Here is a 24,689-nt window from a genome sequence, read left to right as displayed (position 1 = left end):
AACTTCGAGCCTCGAATCCGTTTCTTTGATTAGGGCTACCTTTCTTTGCAGCATCAGTGACTTGCTTTGCTTTGGTGGCATTATCCTCACCACATTGCACGGCCGACGAAAAATCCACACAACGTGCCTTGCGTAAATAAAATGTTGAAATCGCATCTCTGACGGTAAACAAAACGTGTACGACCCGAGCTTTTTGCAGGGCCTGCTTATGTGCACGTCTACAGTGTCACATGACGTGACACAGGGTTGCTTGACAAAGTTAGTATGCCGCTTGGTTCCGACTTTACTTTCAGGAACAGTGTCCACTTCGTCGTAAACGCGGCAGCCTCGCGCGAACCTTGTGAAACGTATGACATTTTGCCGCTAGTATTTTGTGGAACGATTCGGCGGCGAAGTTTTGGTTCCATTCTCAGTCGAGATTTCAAGATAACTGAAAGTGGGCACGGAAATACTTGGAGATAAAGGGCAATAAATACATTGCGCCTATGGGAAATTGTTCGGTACCGCGGAAAACTTCCGACTTAGCCGGTTTTTCAAGATATGTGAGTTCGAGTTAACGAGGTATTACTGTACAGGAAACTCTCAGAGAGGCAGTTTCGCTGCAGGGTTACAGGTCTCACTCGGTCTTTGGCGAGGGCAGGAGGGGCATTTGCTTCCTCGTGTTCAAGCGATGTTCTTTTATTGTACACTCCATGCGCATGGACCACATTAAGTTCGAGCATTCGCTAATTGAGATCATTCCCAGCGCCTGGCTCAATCCAGTATCTTTATTCTCAACATATACAGTTCCCCCAGAGACCACAGACACCGCTTTGCGTCCCTCGTGGCGAAGGCTGCGGGTCTGGCAGCGGGCGCACCGCTGGTGGTCGCGGGCGACTTCAACGCTCCAAACCCCGAAGGGGGCTACCCGTCCTCGACAGTGAAGGGGGAGTGACCTCTGGCAAACGGCCGCTGATCACGCGCTTGTACTCTTGACGGATCCGTCGTTCCCCACCAGAACGGGCACTTCGATCACTAGGGACTCCACGCCGGACCTTACTTTTGTCAAGGGGGTGGGGCCGACCTCGTGGCGTAACCTGCACAAGAACTTGGGTAGTGACCACTTCGTCTTGGCCACCTCCTTCGAGGTGTCGAGCAGGCCCCCACGCAAATTTAGGGTCACCGATTGGGACCTCTTTCGCAAAATCGGAAGAAAAAGACAGAGGAACATGCAGACTTTAAAGACTGGCTGTCGCAATTGAAAAGGGACGTTGAGTCTGCCACCAAGACAGTCCTCACGGACCTCAAGGTAGACAGGATGAACAGTTGTCTTGCTCACCTCCTTGAGGCAAAGTCCGCTCTCCTAGCCAGCTGGAAGGGGCAGCGGCTCAATCGTAGACTCCGTAAGAGGATAGCCGAACTCAATCGCACCATTGAGGAACACTGTCGCGCGTTGCTAAGCAGCAGTGGGACGAGCTTTGCAACTCGGTCGACGGGCAAATGTGCACGGGAAGCAAGTGGAACCTCTTGAAGCAGCTCCTAGAGGAGTCTGCCTCCAAGTCAAATCAGAGACTAGCCATGGATAGGGTTTTACACGAAGCCAAACAGGAGGGCTCCACGGCGGACGACATTCTGCGGTCATTGGCCGACATATACCTAGCGATGGGTCCCTCGGGTGATGCGGACTACCCCCACTACCGGGGCCTCCAGAGGGAGGACCTCAACGCTCCTTTCTCTAAAAGCGAGGTCTGTGAAGTGCTTTCCAACCTTAATGGCCGATCGGCCCCGGGGCCGGACGGCATTTTGAACAGGCTACTTCGCAATCTGGACGAAAAGGCCATCGTCACCTTAACAGACGACATCAATTGCATGTGGGATACGGGTGACGTCTCGGACGATTGGAAGCTAGCGTCAGTAATTCTTATTTCAAAGCCAGGTCGAACTAGGCCTAAACAACCTGCAACCGATCTCGCTCACTTTGTGCGTGGGAAAAGTCGCAGAACACATCATTCACAACCGGATATCTATGTATATCGAGGAACACGAACTCTTCCCCTACAACATGATGGGACTTCGCCCATCCTTGTCCACTCAGGGTCTCATTAAGCACTAGATCATTGATAGGGACACCAGAGACATCAAGGGTATCCTGGCACTGGATCTCGAAAAGGCCTTCGATAACGTTTTGCATAAGCACGTCCTGGATTCCATTTCGGACATGGGACTTGGGTGCGAGATTCACGGGTTCGTCACTTCGTTCCTTCGGGGCAGGCGCGCCACCCTCAAGGTGGGCGAGGTAACGTCTGATCCCTTCGAGCTGGGGGCGAAGGGCATTCCTCAGGGGTTGGTAATGCCTCTTCTCTTCAACGTCGCCATGCGCGGCCTCTCTGCCCGCCTCTCTAGAGTGGACGGCGTTAATCATGCTCTTTACCCTATGACACACGGTGTGGTGCGACGGTGACAGGGAAGGTAGAGTCGAGGAATCCCTACAGGCGGTCCTGAGCTGCACGGAGGAATTCTTGAAAGGCACAGGGCTACAGCTCTCCCTGTCCAAGTCCGAACTTCCTTTGTATCGCCCGACAAGGAGGGGGCGCATCCCCAAGGAGCAGGTCTTTCTGGGGAAGGTCGACATCTCTATTCACACAGCCATCGGACAGGTCATCCCAAGAGTTGAGGTCATCCGCGTACTCGGTATGCTAATCGAGGCAAACGGCTGTAACGGACAAACGATCGCTCGTATCGCCACCAAAACGGACAACACGGTGAGGCTCATCACCGGGGTCTACAACAGCCGCGGAGGGCTGGGGGAAGAGGATGTACCACACCTCAGGTGACCACATACGTGGCCACCGCGCATCGCTGGCACGGATACGAACGGTCAAAGCTCGAGGCGCTGATGCGTAAGAGCATCAAGAAGGTGCTCGGCATCCCCATGGGAGCCAGCACGGAGAAGCTTATGCAGCTGGGAGTCCACAACACCCTTGACGAGGTTGTCGAGGCACAGCAGACGGCCCAGGTCGCCAGGCTCCCTTCCTCACCTGCGGGAAGGCGGCTCCTGGAGGCGCTCGGCTGCAATCCCACTGCCATCAGGGAGAGGCGGTGCGCGCTCAATGTGCAAACGCGGGAGGCCATCACGGTCTCGCCGATCCCGTGCAACGTGCACCCACAACACCATGCAGGCAGGCGAAGAGCCAAGGCGGCCGCGCTTCTCAAATCCATTGCCGGCGATCTGCGATCGGTCGCGTTCGTCGACGCCGCTCAGTACGGTTCGTCCGACCGGTTCGTGGCGGCCATGGTAGATTACAGGTGCAACCTCCTTAACGCCGCATAGGTGTGGGGCTCATCCCCGGCACTGGCAGAACACAGGGGCGGTAGCTCTCCCCTCAGGGACGGGAGCAGGCCGCAGGTCTACACGGATTCCCAGGCGGCGGCCAGGGCCTTCGCTTTGGGTTCGGTCACGAGGGAGGTGGCCTCCCTGCTCTGCGGCAGAAGTGTCGTCCTCCACGTCATCACTTGGTTCCCGGCCCACATGGGGCCTCAGGTCTCTCTGCGTTCCCAACGCCAACGAGCTGGCCCATGCCCGTGCGTGCGAGCTCACCCACCGCGCCGAGGAAACACTGCTCGCGGATGCGGACGCGGGGCTCCACAAGGACTCGCTCCACACGTTCAACGAGGTCACGAAGCACTATAAGCTTGGCAGGAGGGTATATCCCCCGCCGCACACCAAGCTCTCCAGGCCTCTGTCTTCCACCTTTGGTATGCTGCATACTGGGTCCTATCCCAGCCTAGCCAGGGTCAGCAGGTACACGGACTCGTTCGAGCCCGATTGTCCGGATTGCGGAGATGCTTCCTGCACTTTAGAACACATGCTCTGGCGGTGTCCCTCGTTACAGCAGCACGATCGTGTAACCGCGGAAGAAGAGTGGCAGAAGGCACTCAAGAGCTCCGACCTCGCCGTTCAGCTATGGGCTGTCCAGAGCGCCCGCGACGTAGTGGTCAGGCATGGCCTGCCCGTCCCGACATGGAAGTTGCCCGCGGCGGCTTCTCCCCCGTAAGGGGGCTTTCCGAGTCGCCCCTCAGGACCACATTAAAGTTCATTGTCTGTTTGTTGTCTTGTATTGAAGAATTGACTAAGTTTAGTTGCTAGAAGACCGTTGCTTCTTTAGTACATGCTCTTGTAACTTGCACATCCCTAATATACCATGCTTTTTTTTGTTTGTTTTATTCGCATATTATTTGTGCCTTTCTCTGCCCTGTGTGTGCAAGGCATTTGGGGTGTTTAAAGCTAGCATGCTCTAACCAGTAGGCATAGGTGGAGTCACCTTGATTTAATTGCTTAGCTAAGGCATTGAGCTCTGCTGAGTGTTCGTCAAGAATCTCTCGTAACTACCTTTAATCGTTGGTATGACCGTGCACGCACTCTGTGCTACAGAATGCAATGAAAAAAAAAACATTGTGGGGCACCATTGCGGCACGCCCTTAGGGCTAGTGTAGTCAATAAAATATTGCTGTACAGTAAAAGCTCGTTAATTCGGATTTCTAGGGACCGGAAAAAATGTCCGAATTAACCGAATGTCCGAATTATCGAATGGTCGAAATAAACACAGTAAATGCAAGAGTTTTTTCAACATGCCTTTACTTTACAAGGTAATCGCGGATGCGTCTCTGTTTTCGAGCAGAAATTCGCGCGGACACAATTTTTCTGAGCCCTTCAAGGTGCTCAGCAGCTCGCATGCTGTCTGCAGTGCTAAAACAAAATTTTTCAAGGACGACGAGGGCCTCCGCGACTTCCTTCACAGTGCGAGGGGGCCCGTTTGGCTCATGGTTTGGCTGCTCCTCTTCAGGCTCTTCGTTCTCGGATTCGTTGCCATGCATCAATCACTTCCTTGACGATTTGCTCATCAGTCAGACAGCCGGCAGTGGCAACGCCATCAATGCCAATATAATCGTCGAGTGTCACTGCATCAGGCATAACACTTCCGAAATCCTGCCCGTCATCGACACCGTCGTTCGGCGACACTTCGGCCACTGCGGCATCGCTAGAGTCGGGTACAACAAAGCCACTGTGCCTGAAACAGTTGGCAATGGCGTGCGCAGGCGTGCTCTGCCACACATACGCGAAGAATGCTAACTGCGCTCAGGAGACTCACGTCGTATTGTTTGTCGACGTCATGGCACAGGAGCTACTCCTTGCCGGGAGAGCCCATTTTTCAGGGCACGCAAAATTTCTACTTTGGTGGCGAAGTCCTTGGCCTCGTACTTGGGCCGCTTCGCCGGCGTTGCCATTGGCGGAGAGTGCGTTCACACGAGAAGTCAGCACAAAAGCACCAGCAACAATCGAGCTAAAGGAGCCGTACTGAATTGTTCCGATAAAACGGCGTTCAACGATGCAACACACCAACGGGAACAAAGCAACAAAAATGATACCGCGCCAAACCCACATGCTATCACGCGCGAAGAAAAGGCGTTTAACCAGTCTCAAGTCAAGCCAAGCCGATAATTGATGTCCATGGCAATGCTGCGTTTGGGCTTCACTTTTGTTCCGAATGGTTTTTTTTCGTTTTCGAGCCTCGCCAGCGGCCTGAAAGTCGCCGAATTATCCGATTTGCGGACAAATCTGTCTGAAATAACGAGCGCCCAGTCTCATAGAGTGATGCATATATTTACAGGGACCAGATGATGTGTCCGAATTAACCGATTTTCCAAATTAACGAGCTTTTACTGTATAACAATCAGCCTAGTGTGAGCCCTAGGATCATCTTCTGGAGCCTTTCCCACATCTGATGGCTTTAACCCTTCTTCTGCAGGAACGAGTACCTACAGCCGAAAGCCAGTCATCTCCCGTTTCTGAAAAAAGGTGAGTCCTGGAATGGAGTGCTGATGATGTGTTGGTCGAGAATGATAGCCTGATATTCACAATCAAACATAAGCAGTTAGCTTAACCAGAAGTTTCAGCACTTCAGCACAGCTGCAATTTCCCACAAATTTTCTTGCACCTATCTCATGGGAGTGCCACTTCCTGCCGACGAGTCAAGGTCACATGCAGAATGCCTCTAAACAGGATGCACTGCCTGCAATTTCACTAATGACATGTGCTTTCTATGAGTTATCGAATGCCAATTATGTGAAGCCCAATTGACATTAGAAGTGCACTGTGTAACAAAAAGAAAGTAAGAAACATTACCAGAATGTGACACACGGGAAAAGCCAAAGAAGCAGTTTGCTTGCAGGCAGCAGTTGAAACATTGGAAGAAATTTTCTATCGTGACAAGAAAGCGTGATTCTAGTTGCAGCATGGGGATGGATTTCAATTTTATCTGGCTCCTGCAGTAAGGACCTTATTGAAAACCAGCATCTGCTGGTTTTCATTAAGGTCGTGTCAAACGAAGAAATGAGCCCTCAAAATTCCTCCCTTCTTTCTGCAGTAAGGAAGTTTTAAACATTCCTGCTAGAAGCTGCTATATAGATGCTGCTTCATGCCCCACCACGGTGGTCTAATGGTTATGGCACTCGACTGCTGACCCGAAGGTCGCGGGATTGAATCGCGGCCGCAGTGGCTGCATTTTCGATGGAGACGAAAATGTTTGAGGCCCGTGTACTTATATTTAGCTGCGCTTTAAAGAACCCCAGGTGGTTGAAATTTCCGGAGCCCTCCACTACGGCGTCTCTCGTAACCATATCGTGGTTTTGGGACGTTAAACCCCAGATATTATTATTACAGTAAAAGCTCGTTAATTCGGATTTCTAGGGACCGGAAAAAATGTCCGAATTAACCGAATGTCCGAATTATCGAATGGTCGAAATAAACACAATAAATGCAAGAGTTTTTTTCAACATACCTTTACTTTACAAGGTAATCACGGATGCGTCTCTGTTTTTGCGCATAAATTCCCGCAGACACAACTTTTCTGAGCCCTTCAAGGTGCTCAGCAGCTCGCATGCTGTCTGCAGTGCGAAAACAAAATTCTTTGAGGACGACGAGGGCCTCCGCGGCTTCCTTCACAGTACGAGGGGCCTTTGCTCATAGTGTGCTGCTTCTCTTCAGCTCTTCGTTCTCGGATCGTCGCCCATGCACACTTCCTTGGACGATTTTCGCTCAGTCAGAGAGACCGGCAGTGGCAACGCCATCAATGCCGATATAATCGTCGAGTGTCACTTGCATCAGGCATAACACTTCCGAAATCCCTGCTCGTGTCGGCACTGTCGTTCGACGACACTTCGGCACTGCGGCATCGCTGGAGTCAGGTACAAGCCACAGTGCCTGAACAGTTGGCAATGGCGTGCCCGCATGCTTGGCCCCACATACCGAAGAATGCTAACTGCGCTCATGAGACTCAGGTCGATTGTTTGCCGACTCATTCACAGGAGCTGCTCTTGTCGGGAGAGCCCATTTTTCAGGGCACGCAAAATTTCTACTTTGGTGGTGAAGTCCTTGGCCTCGACTTGGGCCACTTCGCCGGCGTTGCCATCGGCGGAGAGTGCGTTCACACGAGAGGTCGGCACAAAAGCACCAGCAACGATCAGCTAAAGGAGCCGTACTGAATCGTTCCTCGATAAAACGGCGTTCACGATGCAGCACACCAACAGGAACAAAGCAACAAAAATGACACCGCGCCATACCCACACGCCCACACTATCACACGACGAAGAAAAGGCGTTCAACCAGTCTCAAGTCAAGCCAAGCCGATAATTGATGTCCATGGCAATGCAGCGTTGAGCTTCACTTTTGTTCCGAATGGTTCTTTTTTTTTCGTTTTCAAGCCTCGCCAGCGGCCCAAAAGTCGCCGAATTATCCGATTTGCGGTCAAATCTGTCCGAAATAACGAGCGCCCGGCCTCATAAAGTGATACATATATTTACGGGACCAATGACGTGTCCGAATTAAGGGGAGACACTGGTCTCGAAACGAAAAGTTTTATTATTGGAGATATTGTAATGAAATTGGGTGTGTATATTTTCTTCCTCCTGTTTTCAAAATATAATTAGTTTTCATGTACTTCAATTAGTTCAAATTGTGAGAGCATAATGAAATCTAATTAGGTAATTTCTTACGGGTCATTTAAGACACTTTCCCTCAGTATTTTTAGGTTCTGTTTAAGATGCAGCTGTAGCCAAGACCTGCCATGTGGAGCTATGCTATTTATATTGTCACTGAGATATATCATCATATAAGACTTTCAATTGTATGACATTGTGTAATCTTGAAATGCAATTAGCTCACATTATTGTTCACAAAATTTCATATGTTCATCTTAGCCACAAAAAAATAGCATAGCTCCACAGTCCTATTTCTTACGAATTCAACGGTATAAAATTTATCAAAATTACCTTACAAAAACATAATGAAAGATCCGTAAGGCTGGTCAAGTTGGCAAAAAATGTGAAGCTGAGAAAATCGCGTTTGAAGATTGACACGCACTGTATAAATTTCTAAAAGGAACCTTTAACCATAAATTTTATTCACATGTTCCCCATCTGTTTCCCTTCAAAACAAAACAGAAAGTGTCTTGTTCCACCCAAGGAATCATATCTAAAAAAATTTTCCAATGTGCAAAGCATGATCAAAACCCCACCATGACAAGCGGCTGGGGGGTTCTGGAAAAGCCATGGGTATGAGGCTCAAGCGACTGGCTGCTCATGTCTTTTCAGTCTTTAGGAAGAACCTTCAGATGTTAGGCAGCATGTTACCCTGGGTATAGGTTGCTATGCTTGAGAGAATACCTTCAAAGTAGTCCAGGACTGTAATCTTCAGTTGCACCCGTTTTGTGTCTCCTTGCAAGTCTTTTTTGTGTTGGTGCTCTTCAGATGAGTTGCATTTGCCTTGCGTAAACGCAGAGAGTCTTTTTCTAGGCTTCGTCGAACAAGGCAATCCCCAGCAATATAGCCCAAACTTGCAGCAATGGACTCGTTGGTTGCCCTTCTTCCTTGGTTGTAGATGGCAACAGCCTCAGCGGCAGCTCGCTTCACACTTTCCAGCGAAGCGTCCCCATTCTTTGAAGTTTGGGTCCAGATGACCGAATGAAGACTCTCACTCGCGTTCTGGGTCTTCCCTTCACAGCACCGTGCCAGCAGGCTCTCATCACTGAGCCTCGCAAAGACTGGCTCCAGAGCAGCCCCAACACAAGCCGGCAGGGCATTCTTGTGTGAAGGTGGACTCTCCCCATTGGCCAAGGCTCTATTGTACTTGCACCAAGAGCTAGCACCCTCGGGGCACTTTGAGTGCTTTGGTGCATCATCTGTCGATGTCATGTGCAGCAGTGTAGCTTCGACTGCCCTCTTCATAGCTGGCACGTCATTGATATTGCTCCTCAGGGCATATCCGTAGTAATTCGCGATCTTCTTGATCTTCTCTTGTGTGAGCTTTCCTCTACCCCCAAGAGACTCACCCTGAGCCTTCTTTTTGTCCACAAGGTTCCGTAAAGCTGCACCCATTCGCTTGTGGACATGGTTGATGCAGTCCTTTTTGTCTATTTGGATAAAGCCGTACACCTCGGCTTCGGACAAGGCATGAAAAGTGCGGCTGTCTCCATCAGAGAGCACAGTCGTGTAGCGCAGACCATGCTTGGCCAGGACCTCTGAAACATGGTCAGCGCAGCCTCTACTTCCATGCGGCCAGAGTTGCATTCGATGTTTCGTTGGCACTCGTGGGTTGCCAGCCAGTCGGTGTACCCTTCGTCTTGCGGCTGTGGTCCCAGGGCACAGCCGAGACAAAAGTTTGAGTAAACAACATGGTCAATTACAAGGCCAGTGTAGAGCTCAATGATGCAGCCCACACCTATGTGTGAGCTCCGACCTCGCGTCATCCATGAGCCGTCGAACACACATCGATGTTCCCTATGGGGTTCAGGAAGTCTGTATACAGCTCTTTTATTACTGCCACACTAGCAGCTTCACTTTCAGTCGCTGTGTTTTCGCAGGCTTTCACTAAACTTTTTAGGTGTCCCTGAAACGTCTTGTGGTGCAAGCCTCGGTGCGAAGGTTCATACACGCACAAAAGTCCGAAAGGGCAGTAACACCTTTGCCTATCATCTGTATCCCCTTCATGGCCCTCATGTTGACTTCGAAGGGAGTGATGGTGGCAGTTCCGCTCACTCTCGGAGAAGAAAATTGCTTCTTCTCGAAATCACAACTGCTGCAAGAAAAAATAAGCTTTACCGCAAGGCCGTACTCCTTGTCCGTTGCCTTCCTCACGCTGAGACTTTTTGCGTCGCATTTGTCGCACTTCGCTTGTGCAAAAAAGTTATTCAAAACTTTCATATCGACGAGCAAAAAATCGGTCCCGGCGTCACCGGTCTGGCACTCCGCGCTTACTCCAAGAAGGTCGAACTTGCGCTGGGTAGCCGACTTTCCAGACAGAACGGTCTTCGTTTGCGCCGATCTCTCAACTCGCTGCGCCTGCTCCGCCGTTGAGTAGTACGCGGCATCAACCCGAAGTGTTTCGCTAGTCGAACTTGGTCCCACGGTGTCGTCAGTTGAAGTTCCCGGCAGGTCCAAAGGGTCCGGCCGCGACTCCAACTCCGCTGCCGACGGTGCACTTGTAGCCGGCGCCTTCTTGTTCCAAGCCCGTTTTTTACGGCTTCCAAAAGCTCGTTGCGTCGATGGTTTCAGACGAGAGTCTCCAGGCATCTCGATCGCGTGGAAAAACTACCGGCACAAAGTAGAGACACGGTCCGTCGAGAAACACGCACGATCGCAAAAGCAGGCGCACACAAACGGACAGCCACGGCGAGAACCAAACACAAAGAAAAAAAAATGACGTGTCGGTCGCGCCAGCCAATGGGAGACTCGGAAAGGCGCGCTTGAAAAGCGCGCCGCGTGAGAGCCAATCAGTGGCCTGGAAACGACCTTCAGAAAACCCGCGACGGCGGCCGTTCTGCTTGAGCGACGCCATTTTGAGATGGCGCAAAATGTGCACAAAGAAAACAGCTTCAAATCTAGCCCAAGATGGCGGCGCTCGGCCCGCTGCAACGCTCATGGCGCGCGCGAGAAGTTCGAACAAATTTCGTCCTTTTGGGGACATTTTAGTGCTGCCGGGGTGCTTTGAAAGCCGATTTTATCGCGTTTCCCGACCGAATTTAGCGTTAGCAATTTGAGAGTAGGTGCTCAGAAGTACAAACGCCTCGAAAATAAGCTTTGCGAAAAATCGATTTTTTGACCATTTTTGACCGTTCCAAGACCCGCGTCTCCCCTTAAGTGATTTTCTGAATTAACGAGAGTCGAATTAACGGGCTTTTACTGTATTAGATGCTGCTTCACAGTTTCTTCTGTATAAGGGAAGCTTACGGTGATGTGCTTGCACACGTTGTCAAGGCAAATTAAACGCTGAACACGTCCGACTACTAATTCGGTGAATATCTGTATGACCTGGTAAGGTAGCAGTCTCCTTTTGTATTTCTTGTATGACTAGGAGTGGTAGTTGTTGCTGTTGGCTCAACGTTGCATCGTCTTTCCGCTTCTGTTTTTTAACCTTGGTGGTGTAAAAAGTCAATGAACCGAAATAAAGTTAACAATATCATTATTAGCTACGAGCAATGTATTTAGTGAAGTAGGCGTGTTTCATTTGTTTAGTTGAATGAGTGCTGAAATGCAGTGCTATGCTGCCCACAGCCTTGCACGAACGCAGCACAAACACTGCGTGGCTATGCTTGACACACGACTGCCATGCTGCCAGTCGGCGACCACCGCACATGGCCATAACATTAGCAACCATGACTAAGCCTTCAGGTGAAGGCAACGGTGCCTTTGTTTGGATTTTTTACAAAGCTCCCATTATGGACCCACTCCCCCATTTTGATACGCTCTAATAAAAAGGAATGCACACCTTGAATTCCTTTAAAGGGACAGGAAACAACCCCTAGGTCCAAAAATTTTAATGAAGAAATATTATGCATACGTTTGTTATGTGAACCTGCTGCCACGATAATTTTGCGAGTACGTGCTATGATAAGGAAGGTACAGGGGTTAGAACATCCCTTTCAGCTGGTTTCAAATTTTCGCAAAGCCTCGCCACCCTTCTCCGCCACAGGGAGGGGAAGGCGTAGCCTGTTGTCGTGACTCCGCCCACTTCGGTAACATGACACGACGTCAGCAATTGACGTCATCGGCGAGCTCGATCAGTCCCAATGCACTTGCTGCAGGTCCTGGTTGTTTATGTTTACATTGTTGCACATGCTCCATAACTGGACCGGCAGTTTTCGGCTCTTCGGTACTTTGAAACCTTTGTGCAGCTCACAATGCAGCAGGAATGTGAGCTTGCTTTCCAAGACGCCGAAGGGGCTCGAGAGCAAAGCGTGGGAACCCCGCTTGCTGCACATGCAACGGGAAAACCAAGCAAGCGCGACCCGTCCGAGCTACCGGAGATTTCCCCTCTCTCCGCTCGATTTTCAGCCGACAACTGAACAACTTCACCTCATGTCGAAGGTGAAGTGCGTGCAGGTGCTATGCAGTGCGTGGAATATACGCGCGACAACCCGACAACTGCATGTCCGAAACCGCATCACCGCAGGGCCAAGAAACAAGGCGCAGTTTCGTAGCGGTGGTGGAACGGGAACTGATGTTAACTTGACAACAGTTTGTTGAGACCTGGTTTAGACCAATCGACGAGCTCAGTGGTACGTCATGTTGCCCATGGGCAATTTTGCGTCACTGCGCGTACGAGGGGGATGTGTGTGCAACCTTTATGTAACAAGTGGCAGCGGGAGACACCCTTGATATACTAACAATTTTCGCGCCGACAACCTAGGGATTTTACCTGAATTTTGTCATTTTGGCATGAGTAGGAGCCGCATGCATCCTTTGCGGTTGCCCTGCCGATGACGAAACGTGAAGCAGCGGCGGCATGCATGGCTCGCTTGAGCATGCCGACTGTGAGGCGAGGGCGAGCGGTCGCGTGTGTATGCTGGTTTGCACGAAGGCACGAAGGCAGGCAGGCAGGCTTGAGACAGCGTTCTTGCCACCGTGGGCGTACCTTCCCCCCTCCCTCAAACCTCATCCAGCCGCTCGTGGGTGCCGCCACGCTAAACGTGCCAGCTTTCTTTAAAGCGAAATAAAAAACTGGCTTTGCATTGCCTGTGCCACTTTTTAGTTGTTGCAGAAATGTCTGAACTGCACTTCGTTAATAGGACACCAGGTGACCCCACTAAAAAAAAAAAAAATCCTTGCTCCGTGTCATTACGCTTTGAGTCGTGCCGTATATGTGGGGCCACACCGCATATAAAGAGCGCCTTTACGACTATTCGTGGCATCCATGTTGTTCGCTCTTCGTTTTCGACGCTGTGCGTGTGTGAGTAGTTTCACTGCGCGCATGGAGGAGTCCCTGACGACGTGCAGCGTTTTGATTTTTTTTTAATGCGGAGAGCTGTGTCATCCCTACCGAGGAGATGTCAGATTGGGTGCTGGTGGAAACTGTCCGAGACCATGGTGACGACGGATCTTCAGAGGTCAACTGGTCACGCACTTTGCCGCTTGCACTGCGCCGCATGTTCGCTAACCGTGGCCTCCGTGATTAGCTCCGGCAATGCACCGTCACGTTGCCGGAGCTAATCGCGGAGGCCACGGCTAGACAATGACGGGTAGCATTGTATTGATGTCCTACGAGTGTTCAGTATTGCCATCCCTCAAACAGCAATAGAACAAAATAACGCAGCTTTTTGCCGCTACATAAATGTTTTTAGTGACTCTGCCTTTATTTCTCCTTTTGTTTAATTTGTGCGTTTCTTTTCTGAATTTTTTCACTGAAACTGCATATAACGATAACCTGTTTGTAACAATTTTTTTTCTGGAGTTGGTCATTTCGTTATAATCCAGGTTTAACTGTAGTACGCTGTGCCCAACTGATGTTCGATATCGTGGTCAACATATCTATCTACCTTCATTGCAATTCTAACCAAGGAGCAGCACGGTTGCATTCCTGCCAAGTCTCCAATTAGCCCGGGAGACTTGATTTGTTGCATGTCCTGCTGATTGTATCAGATAAGTCTCCACTAAGCTACCTCATCTCGATATAAAAAAAAAAAGAAAACAACTAGACCGATTAAAATGATGCAGCACGGCTGTGTTGTTATGGCCATCACTAGCTAGGTAGCTAGCCAACGTCAGTCAGCTGCAGTGATGTCGTGTGTGTAGTAGGTGACATGCTGCACACAGTTTGCTCGGATGATCGGTGCCACGTTGCAGCAGGTGCCAGGTTTCAGAGCAGTGGCATCCAGGGTGTCTACCGACCGGGAAAACCGGGAATTCTCAGGGATATTGGGTAGTCTGGAAATTCTCAGGGAAATTGTGCTCCCATCAGGGAAAATCCACAGTAACTTTATTGAAGGGCAACGAAAGTCGCGGTACGCTGGCTCGATTTTTGTGAACGCATTTTTTCAAATCGAACAGTCGCTGCGGGGAAGGGGCGCGATCGATGCTCTCATCGCCTTCGGAGCGGGTGCAGTGGGAGAGAATCCGGCTAATGCGTGGCATGCGAGAACCACGGCACATCGCGCAATGTTGTCAGGGTGTTCTGCAACTACTCGTGTAGTTCTGTTTAGTCGCGCGTGGTATTCGTTAGTGCCTGATATGGTTGTTTTTGTTATCGCGCGTGTCAAGTAACAAGCATGATTAGTTTAGAACTATAGCAATAGATGTAAACGAGCTTGAGTTACTTGCAAGCGATCGCGATCGTCAGGATGCGGATGTCATCGACAAGGCTGGTAACTGGCAAGCAATCCTTATCGGCGGAAAAAAACGACGACACTGTTGGCGGTTATCGGAGAGCTCACTCGCTCTGATCCCAAGCTTTAAAGATGCTATTTAAGACTCTGTGAAGAACAGAATAATTTCCAGGCGAGAGCGAGCGTAACTAACAGGCCCATTCACAGCAAGTGAAAGCTTTTTCTTTTTTTTTCCGGTGAGGGCACTGCTGAAACAAGTTTTAGAGTCGCGATCGATATTTTGGGGGGCTGCAGCGCGCAACTACCAGCCACACCACGTGGATATCTTGCTACAAGCCAAATTACAAAACTTGTCAGAGTCATGGCATAGCGGTGACCGAAATTCGCGACACTGGCACGGGTCCAACAGCCGTAATTCAGCTGTTGCCGTGCTTTCATGCGATCTTAGCACGCAGCTATTTTGCTTTCTTTTTTGCGATAGCAATTCTACAGATACTCCAGGCGAATTTTTTGCTTTTGCCATGATCTTCCTTATCAAGTCCAAATCGCGATTACATCACCCCGCACATCGTATGCTCCATGTGCGAGTGAAAGTGCGCGAGTGCTGCCGACAAACGGGGCTTAAGCAGAGATGAAACGAGCCGACCGTCTCCTTCGCGTGATGGACACATGGAGGTAGGAGCTGGAGGGTTGGGGAGGGGGAGGGGGGGCTGCGTGAGTCCGACAGGAAGTGCGTACTTTGTACCAGCTGGTTTGGTCGCGTGTGCTGCGGTATCTTTAGAGGGGATCAGCAGACGGCTCATACCTTTGTAGGTGTTGTGCTCTAATTGCAAAACTTCCGTTGAAGCCATAGCAGTGGCGGATCCAGAGGGAGGGGGGGGGCGGTAGCGGCGATCCCCCCCCCCTCCCAAAGCCAGCCCCCGTCCCCTCCCTTCAGTGCCTGTCGTCCACCTCTTTTGTCAGCTGCCTGTTCAGTTTGCCCCCTTTGTCAGGTTGCTTTGCCTACCACTGCCCAACAGGGGTAAAGAGATCAATTTTCCCTGCTCTCCACCTTTTTGCTCATCTTTCTACCCTTTCCTGCTTCCCTATGCACATTTCCAACAAAGGCTTCTTAGGCGCCGCCATAATATGCGCTGTTGTAAATATGCGTGATCGACCAAAATGCACTGTTGAGGCGGTGGCTTCAGCCTTTCTACCCCCCCCCCCCCCCAAAAAAAAAGAGCACCTGGATCCGCCCCTGAGCCATAGATAGGGCACTACTCTTAGTGCAGCGGCTGAGTTTCCTGAAGGAGCGCTGCTAGCCTATATTCGTATAAAATTCTTCCTTTTTTGCTATCGCATTCACTATTTCGCTCTCGCGGGGAAACTGTGACCCTTTTTCTAACATGCGACGGTTTTCGATGTTGCGCGTTCGTGGAGAGCAAATGGTTCGGCTGGGCAACATGATAGCAAAGGCATCGCACCGCTCTGGGCAATGTGCGAGGATTTGACAACAGCCCGCAGCAGCAGAATAAGCTCAATTCCAGTTTGTTAAACCCGCATTTGTTTCGTGTTGACACGTGACACTCTGGCAAGGCATCTAACTGTGATTGCTGCACCTTAGGCTCCATAAAGTTGATTTTTTTTCACGCAAAAAATAAAAAGTTTTTTCATGTTGCTGTATTAGTCGAGCATTCTTGTGGCATTTTCAGTTTAAGATTGATCTTTCCGTACTATGCCTTGCATGAAAGGTTGAATTTCAGTTTAACGAAGTTTCGATATAACGAAGTAAGTTGCCGCTTTTACCAACTTTGCTATATCGACGTTTAACTGTTTACTGTACTATTCAAATGGGATTAAGTCGTTTTTATTTTTTAACGTGCGTACTAGAGATGACAACATCGAGCGACATGGTCTCTACTCATCTTGACATAAAACAAAGTTCTGTTTCACTCAGGGAATTTTAGCAAGAACACTCAGGGAAAACCTGGAAAACTCAGGGAAATTAGAAATGTCAACTCGGTAGACACCCTGGGCATCAGTTTTTTGCTCAGTAGAGATCACTGTACCAATGCACTGTACACACAAGCGCACCGGAGAAAGCTGGATGGGTCGTCCGCTCTGCCACCATGTCAAACTATTTCATGATGCCCTTCGCAGCGTGATATATCTGAGTTCAATTGTAAGTGCTGTTTCAGTTTAGTGCATGCTGTAGCTTTCTATTTTTTGGCTTCAGACTTTAGGGTGTCGGCCCACAATCAAAGCTAGCCTAGATTTGAATAAAACGCACAGTACTGTCATAGTGGGTTTAGTACAAGACAAGGGACCCACTCAGGCACGTATTTTTTGAAATAGCATGTGCCGCGTGCCACTTAAAGGGCCCTGCAACACTTTTTTATCATGGTCAGGAATTGCTGCCGATCGGTAGTCGAGGCTCCGATAACACGTGAGCCAAACATTGTAACGCAGCACGTGGCTTGGGATTTACAATAAATTCTCAAAGTCAGTTAAAAATCACTTCCTCTTCTCTCGACAAAGGATGCTATTTACTCAAGATCACTGCGTCATTGACTCAAGTTCCACGCCATTGCACGATTTGAACATGGCACGCTCGGTAGTTACTGCGGCTGCCGCAAGAAGCCAGCACTTGCCCACACGCACGATCGCACTAGAAGTATGTTGCACGTGTGAAGGAAAAAAAAAAAAAGTGCTCAAGGTCACGAGGCGCTTGTGACATACCTTCTTCCCCCATGTCACCTCCTCCTGCTTAGCTTCCAGCGATTTCATGGGGACGAGAGAAGAGAGAAAACAATTACAGTGTGCGACAATCTTTGTAACTCTGCTCGTACTGGACAGATCCAAAACTTTTTGCGGCAGTCGATTGGTGAGGTGATAAGCTCTTTTAGTGAAGCCATTCCATAGCTACTTGGAAACGTTTGCAGGGCCCCTTTAACATGAACATAGGAGGAAACGAAACACTAAGTAAACAACCATTGATTGAGGGAGTTACTTTGATGTTTCCAAAGAGAGATGCATCTATATTTTTTTTTATTGAACTCGAAACAATCAGTATAAGATATGCAGAGGACACTTTCGTGATCATGAAATTAGCCACTAGCTGTGTCCGTCCCTTCAACTAGACTGTTTGCCACAAAGAGAGCAAGCGATTTCGTTCGGCACTCAAGCCACTTCCTGAAAGTAACATTGTATTTAGCCGTGCCATTGTCTGTTGGCATAGTATTTGGGTGGCTGTTCTGGCGAAAAAGGTTTGTTGTTGGGTGCCATCGAGTCACTGATGATTTATGCTGATGTAAAATGGTAACCTAGTGTTTTGGATATGTCATCTAAAGCAGCCTGTAGAGATAAAGCACAATCATTTTTATGCTCTGTTATCCCTGTAATGCTGCTTTAAAGTTGTTTTTCACTGCCTGTGCTGCAGGGCGTTCTGAAATGATCACCAGAATAGGCCACAAGTTAGCTGTTGTCCCAGGAATTGCCGATTGGTATCACTGAAGCGCAGTGGCCATATTTCCTTCAAGGGACCACTCGTACTTTCACTTGTGAAGTGTAGGGTTGCTGTAGAGACGAGTGAACGCAGCTTCGTGTTTTGCACTGTTACTGTCGTAGAACAAAAGCTTATCGACTTTTTTGTGCATACGTGTAGTGGGAACAAAAGCGCTGACGTGTTTCCTCAAGCAGTTAGCCTAAATGTCTGCTTCAACTTGGTTGTGTGTTTCAGGAAGTGGCACTGGCGTAATTTTACACTATACACTTCTTCTCGCACGAGAAGGTAAAGGTGGCTTTGGCCTGTGGCGAGAGTCCACGTGACGCAAATTCTGGATGTGGCAGGTAATACTGCACTACGCTGCCAAAAAGCTTCATTATTAAAGTTGTAGCTATGCTTTGAGCAGCTTTAATAATAAACACTGTCACTAAGTTTACTTGCAGCATGCTTATGCCGATTTCTCACGTGATATTTTGAGAATGCCATGAGGTGCTTTCAAGTAAAATTTGTCTCACTTCACTTTTCTCTCTCTTGCTATATATATTTGAACAATACTTTTTGTCATATACTCTTTCTATTCTATATGCAGCTGGCTGGCTTTTAAGGCTCATTTTTGCATGTGTTGTTCAAACTACACTGCCTGCAATGTTGTGGGGAGCGTTGACTATGTGCAACTATACAGCTCTGCATACTTATTTTCAGTCTTCAAGCAGATTTTGATCTTGCCAATGCTCTGCTCTGGCTCAATCCTCGCCGACAATTAGCATTTTATTCTTACTATATACTCACATTACACTAAGCACAGCACATTCCTAGTTTTTAAGGAAAGAATATTGCATTTACATTTGAGTATGGAAAAAGCTGTCGGCTACAAATACGATGCTTGAACACTTTTTTGTCGCTACTTGCTAACAGCTACGTAAAGCAGCCACTTGGGGAAGGTTGCCGCATAGGTAAAGTGATTGACTTGAAAACACCGTTTCATCTGATTATGGCAAATGGAAGATATGTAGTAGTACTTGGATTTCCTTTTAGAACGCTACTCTTTTGCGCCCGGTCGTGGGCTTCACGTCATATGTTGTAACTGAGCGAATGATTGGCACAGGGAAGGATAAAAGACAGTGAGAGCAGCTTGCGGAACACGAGAGTACTAAAGTGCACACCTGCTATGGCTTCCACCTCAAGCAAATGATTGACACAGTGGAGCATGGAAAAGAGCCAACGCAGAGCACAGCTCGTGGAACGCAGGGTGTGGGTAGTTCTAGGTCACTCTTGCACGGGAGCTCGCTCTGCTATGGCTTCCGGGTAAATGATGTTTCCAGCCCTCCCCATGCATTAAAATGCGTCTTCCTTGCACTTTCACCCATTAGTCCTTCATAAGCTCGCTGAGCAAAACATTGCGCATTTGCACAGTTTGAATGCAACCAGTGGAAGTGCTTAACCTGCTGCTGCTGCTAAACAAACTGCCCAAGCAGAGACTCAGCACTGACAGTGCCAGAATCCTGCAGCGCTCTAGTTTCATGTTAGATATTATCGTAATCGTCAGTGATTTTCTTTTCATGTAACAGTACAAGTGATATCAGTTGAGATCAATAGAAAAAGCAGAGCATCCTGCAACTTCTAATCAACTGTTTTGGCCATGCAACAGCCCTCCCTCAGTGGGATTGAGTTTAGCAATGGCTGGGTGCAGCAACAAATCTGTGTATGCACTTTTGCAGCACATTTTTTTCATAGACGAAATTTCTTAAGAACTGGGCAACTGACCCGAAGGTCGTGGTATCGAATCCCGGCCATGGCGGTCGCATTTCGATGGAGGCAAAATGCTAGAAGCTCGTGTGCAATATTTAGGGGCACGTTAAAGAACCCCAGATGGTTTGAAATTTCCGGAGCCCTCCACTATGGCATCCGTCAAAATCATATCATGGTTTTGGGACATAAAACCGCAGCTATTATTATTAATAACTGGGCAGGTGTTTGTGCCATGTGTTGCATTGAAAGATAGTGGCCGTAAAGTACTATACTCGGGGACAACTTTCTGTGGCAATGTAGGGAAAGCTACAGAGCCACAATGCACGTATCCTACCGCTAATGAATGTAGTCCCACAATTGCGTCTGTATTTTCTGCGTGAGATATATAAAATACTCCTTCATTTTGTACATGTAGCTTTTTGAGACGGAACGCAGCGCACACAAGCGAGATATTTGTATTTCTTTTACTTTATACGTTGTCACTTCGCGCTTTTGCGTGCGTGAAAAAGTCGCGCCTTTTACCCGTACCTTACGCTAAGCAGCGTTTGCGTCGAAATGCATCGCTAGCCATCACTTTCCACAGCGTTACGAGACGCATGCCAAACCGGACTACTTCGCATACCAGTACATGTGCAGACGCTCCGCCCCGTAGCTTTCACGGACCAGTACGTCAGTCTGTACTTGTGTAGAGGGGAGTGGACATGCTGAATGTTCCGTACGGACCAGTACATCAGTCTGTACTTGTGTAGAGTGGACATGCCGAATGTTCCTTGCGGACCAGTACACCAGTCTGTACTTGTGTAGGAGAGTGGACATGCTGAATGTTCCCTACGGACCAGCATATCAGTCAGTACTTGTGTAGAGGGTGAACATACTGCCGCCGGAAGTTCTCGATCACTTCGACGGTAGACAAGCTCAAAGTAACAGATGACTGCGTTCACTTTGCTCTCGTCAACTACACGTACCTTTGCTTCGAGTGAAACTTCAACTGCTTTTTGCCGCCAGCCGGTGATGAACCATTCAAGACTCCCCTCCTAAAACGTCCCGCCTCGTTCAGAGGGGCATAGCCATGATTCCGGTTTTAGTGACATCCGAATGGGTTGGGAAATTACATGCCACTAATTTAAGAAAAAAAAGTCTTTCAATGCTCTTTCCTAGCGCCAGTTGTCTCGCTCAGCGGCACAGTGCGCGAAAATCCCAGTTTGTGACACTTTCTTACGCATTTAACACGCTATTTTTCTCTTACAAATTCGGCAAAATGACTGCAATCTTAATCCAGCCCATGTAGTGTCTTATATGCCGAAAATAATATTGTCATGCGAAATGACAGCGAATAATGCAGCGACCAAACCAGCAAAGATATGTGTCTTTTGGGTAAACTTGTGCCGCCGCGAACGAAACACTCAAACAATTGCAGCGTGCACAGATGTTGGTCTAAATCTGATCGGCAGTTCTAAAATGTCAGTTCTTTGTGCACGAGTCACGGTACGTTCCGGGATCATCTTCGCGGATGCTGCAGATTGTCCCGCCGTTCGCGTCACATATCCAACGTGATTAGAATACTCGAAGACATTTCATATGTTTCCGATCCGTCTGTGCTTCGCGATTCGTCTGTGCGTGCAATAACTGTCTAGCCGGTGAAATGCCTCTCGCACTGGAAAAGAAACAAGACCACGTGGCAATATATGCAGTAGTTAATGGCACTGAAAATTTATTATGAGCCTCATTCGTGGTTTCCATTTGTTGAAGATGAGCCACATAACCATGAAAGGCCGGAATTTAAGCTTCGGACTCGGAGCTTTTGCTACTGAGTAACAGAAGCAGTACCGAACTCGGATGACAGCTGCGTGCTGTGCCGATTCGTCGTCCACCATTACCACGAGAACTCACGGCTATCACGTGCCCATCAAGCGAGTAAACGACTAAATGGCAGAGCTCCAATCACTCCGCCGATTTTCACGGAGTACCTTTTCCTGCTCCAGGGAGTGACTGCTGCTCTGAATGCACTGTCTCCCACATAGGAACATGCGGCTCACGTCCTGACTTTGTCTTTGGAAACGAACGTCACTTTTTGCCGTCAACTATACTCTTATGTCATTAAATCAACACGTAACTAACATCAAATAGACGCTGTGAAATTTCATTGTCACGAATGTTCACCGCCTACTTTTACGGTTCTTTTTTCCTGTGTATTGTTTGCTGAGCCTTATTTAGGTTAAAGGTACACTAAAGTGAAATGTTAAAATCAGTTTGCTCCGATAAGTCATTTGATAACTTAGTCGTCGTGAACTCAACGAGCATAGCTTCATTATTAATAAATAGAATGGAAGTCAAAGTTTCACAGTTTTGCGTCGAAACCCCAACGCGGCATGTCAGCGTGACGTCACAAATTGCGAAGTTTAGTGTGTGTGTTTCGACTCAAAAACGCGCGACGTTGATTCTCTGGTTACATTGCAACACTGTGTTATATATTGTTCTGATGAGATTTATATAGTCTCTAGCAGCAGGCGCCGTGATGATCTATCACGTCATGGCAAGTTGCATGGTGCTTTTATTTCCAAGGTGATGTTGACGCCCGTCTTTCTATTCGTGCCTTCTCCACCTAAGCAGTCTTCGTTTTGCGGCAAAAAGTGGTTGTTTTGGTATCGCGGAATGGTAATTTCTTGTACAACCGAAATCATTTTAGAGCGCAGCGCTTAGGCGCCCGCTCCTGCGTTCAGCGGCGTCGTCGTCGTCGTCGTAACCGGCAGAGCGAACGAGGACGAAAGAGAGCGAACGTGGATTGCAGCGGGAGATGAAAGACGGCGATAGTGAGGGGAGCGCGAAGAGGGAACGACAGTGGCGAGACGTCAGGTTCCGCGGCGCCACAGTAGTGCGCACCCCGTGCGGTCGGCGATGACGTCATCGGCGTTATGCGGCGACGGCGTCCACCGATACCATATATGGAAATAAAGCGCTGCATGAACGGAGGTTTAACAAAACTTGAAATTCGGCGAGATGGTGCATAGCTGAAGGGAAACTTTGTGCGCAAAAACCAGACACTTCTGGCTTTTGCGCAGCTGCTCTCCCGTCTATCTCGTCTTGTGAAGTGTCTGGTTTTTGCGCACAAAGTTTCCCTTCAGCATGAACGGAGGCCTCTCTGTGGCGGCTGTTCGGCGTTTGGAACGCGCCCACGCGCTGCCTTGCGTGGTCTCCCGGTCGCGAAACTGTCCGCGCCAGTCACGCTACTCACGGCTTGATATGCAACTGTGCATCCATACATGTCTCTCTCAAATTGTTTGCCTCAACTTATCGCAAAACCGAAACACCTAAACAGCTGCTCTCAGAATTCGCATTAGGCAGTATCGTAATCGTCGGTTAATTTTGTCTTTAGCGTCTCTTTATGGCGGATGTCTTGTGGTCTACCAATACTTTTGCTTCCTAATGTCCACTTGAAAGTCATTTTTGCTTGCTTCCTTCTCAAATTTGCAGCCACCGACGCAAGGTGACGCGCAACGTGAGCATCCTTTCACTGCAAAAGGAACGCCAGCATCGCGGCTGACCGCGCCCTTCAGCAGGAGCAGCTGCCATTTGTTGGAGCCACTGGTCCAGCCTGGCTCGTCCCCAACGTCACGCGTTGTACAGGCTCGTTGCTCTGGCGCTGGGGAGGAGGAGAAGCCTCCGCGTTGTGTTTTAACCACTCCCATGGGAGTCCTTCCTTCCTGCTGTATTTATGCGTTCCGCCAGCCCGGCCCTTTGAAATAAAACACAGTATTTGAGTTCCTTGAGATGACATTCTGATGTTTTGTTATTATTAGCTGATGAGGCTTAGCGCCATCTGTGTGAGGAGGGAACAGTTCCTGCGGAACAAAAAATAAAGAGAATGTGACGCAATATCCGGTAAAAAAGTCACGTCGTTTTGTTCGCATTAGCGCGAAATTTGACCACAAGATAGTTTTCTTAGACTCCTGATGGCTTAGGACTCGCGCTACGGCAAGGCGGTAAGTCCTTCGCGAGGGCGCCTGAAGCTAACGCAAGCTACTCGCGACTAAACAGCGGTGTTTAAGTGTACCGCTGTTTAATTCGCCTTGGTTTTACCTGGAAACCTTACTGGAGCTTTTATTCTGCGTTTGTGTCATCTTCATCAGCGAGATTGAGGTAAGCAGCAGCGTACTACTCATGCGCAGGGGCCTTAAAGAGCGCATTGCTTGTGTACTTCGGTTCTAACTAGAAGAAATGACGCCTGGACACGCCAAAATGGTATTTCAGTTTTATTCAGTGGTCACAATAACGCAATTTTATCACGCCCTACACAATGAGCAGCAAGTTTCGTAACAAGTACAAAAAGTGCGTACACTACGTGCACTATGTTTAGCCTTATGTTCCAATAAATTAACCTTACATGTATGACAGGCATGCGAATTGTAGCGCGAAAGACAACTTAATGATCTGCTCACCGATAATAGGAAGTTTAGTAAGCACTGCGTGTTCACGAAGGAAACCGGGCAGCAAGAATACTGATCCATGAAAATCAAGCAGGCACATTACTCCGAATCGTTACCCTAGTGTCTTAACTAGAAGAGATGGGTCGCCAGGCGTACGCGTGTTGCTATTGCATCCTTGAACACCACATCGTTTCCGCGACTACCGAGGAAAGCGTTCGGCGTTAAATGTTGGCCGCGTCGTCCCGTTGTCCGTTGAACACCGTTATCAGCACGTTCGCCAACGACGAAACGCACTTCGCAACTCCACGCACAGCAAAAATCAAATTCTCACCACAATAATTCAGAGAACGCATGCAAGTGCGAAACACCAGAACACGTGAGGGGGCGTATCGTCGCAGA

General features: G+C 48.9%; 1 pseudogene; it reads left to right on the top strand.

The window, feature by feature from the left end:
* The window catches only part of LOC119378305 (tubulin monoglutamylase TTLL4-like), a 123,464-nt pseudogene extending 99,831 nt beyond the window's left edge, over positions 1-23,633 (top strand).
* Positions 23,634-24,689: the final 1,056 nt, after the last annotated feature.

The sequence above is a fragment of the Rhipicephalus sanguineus genome, unplaced genomic scaffold (genome assembly GCF_013339695.2).
Source record: "Rhipicephalus sanguineus isolate Rsan-2018 unplaced genomic scaffold, BIME_Rsan_1.4 Seq773, whole genome shotgun sequence".
NCBI classification, from domain to species: Eukaryota; Metazoa; Arthropoda; class Arachnida; order Ixodida; family Ixodidae; genus Rhipicephalus; species Rhipicephalus sanguineus.
Note: the sequence above shows the minus strand (reverse complement) of the source record. Positions and strands in the feature narration are given on the sequence as shown.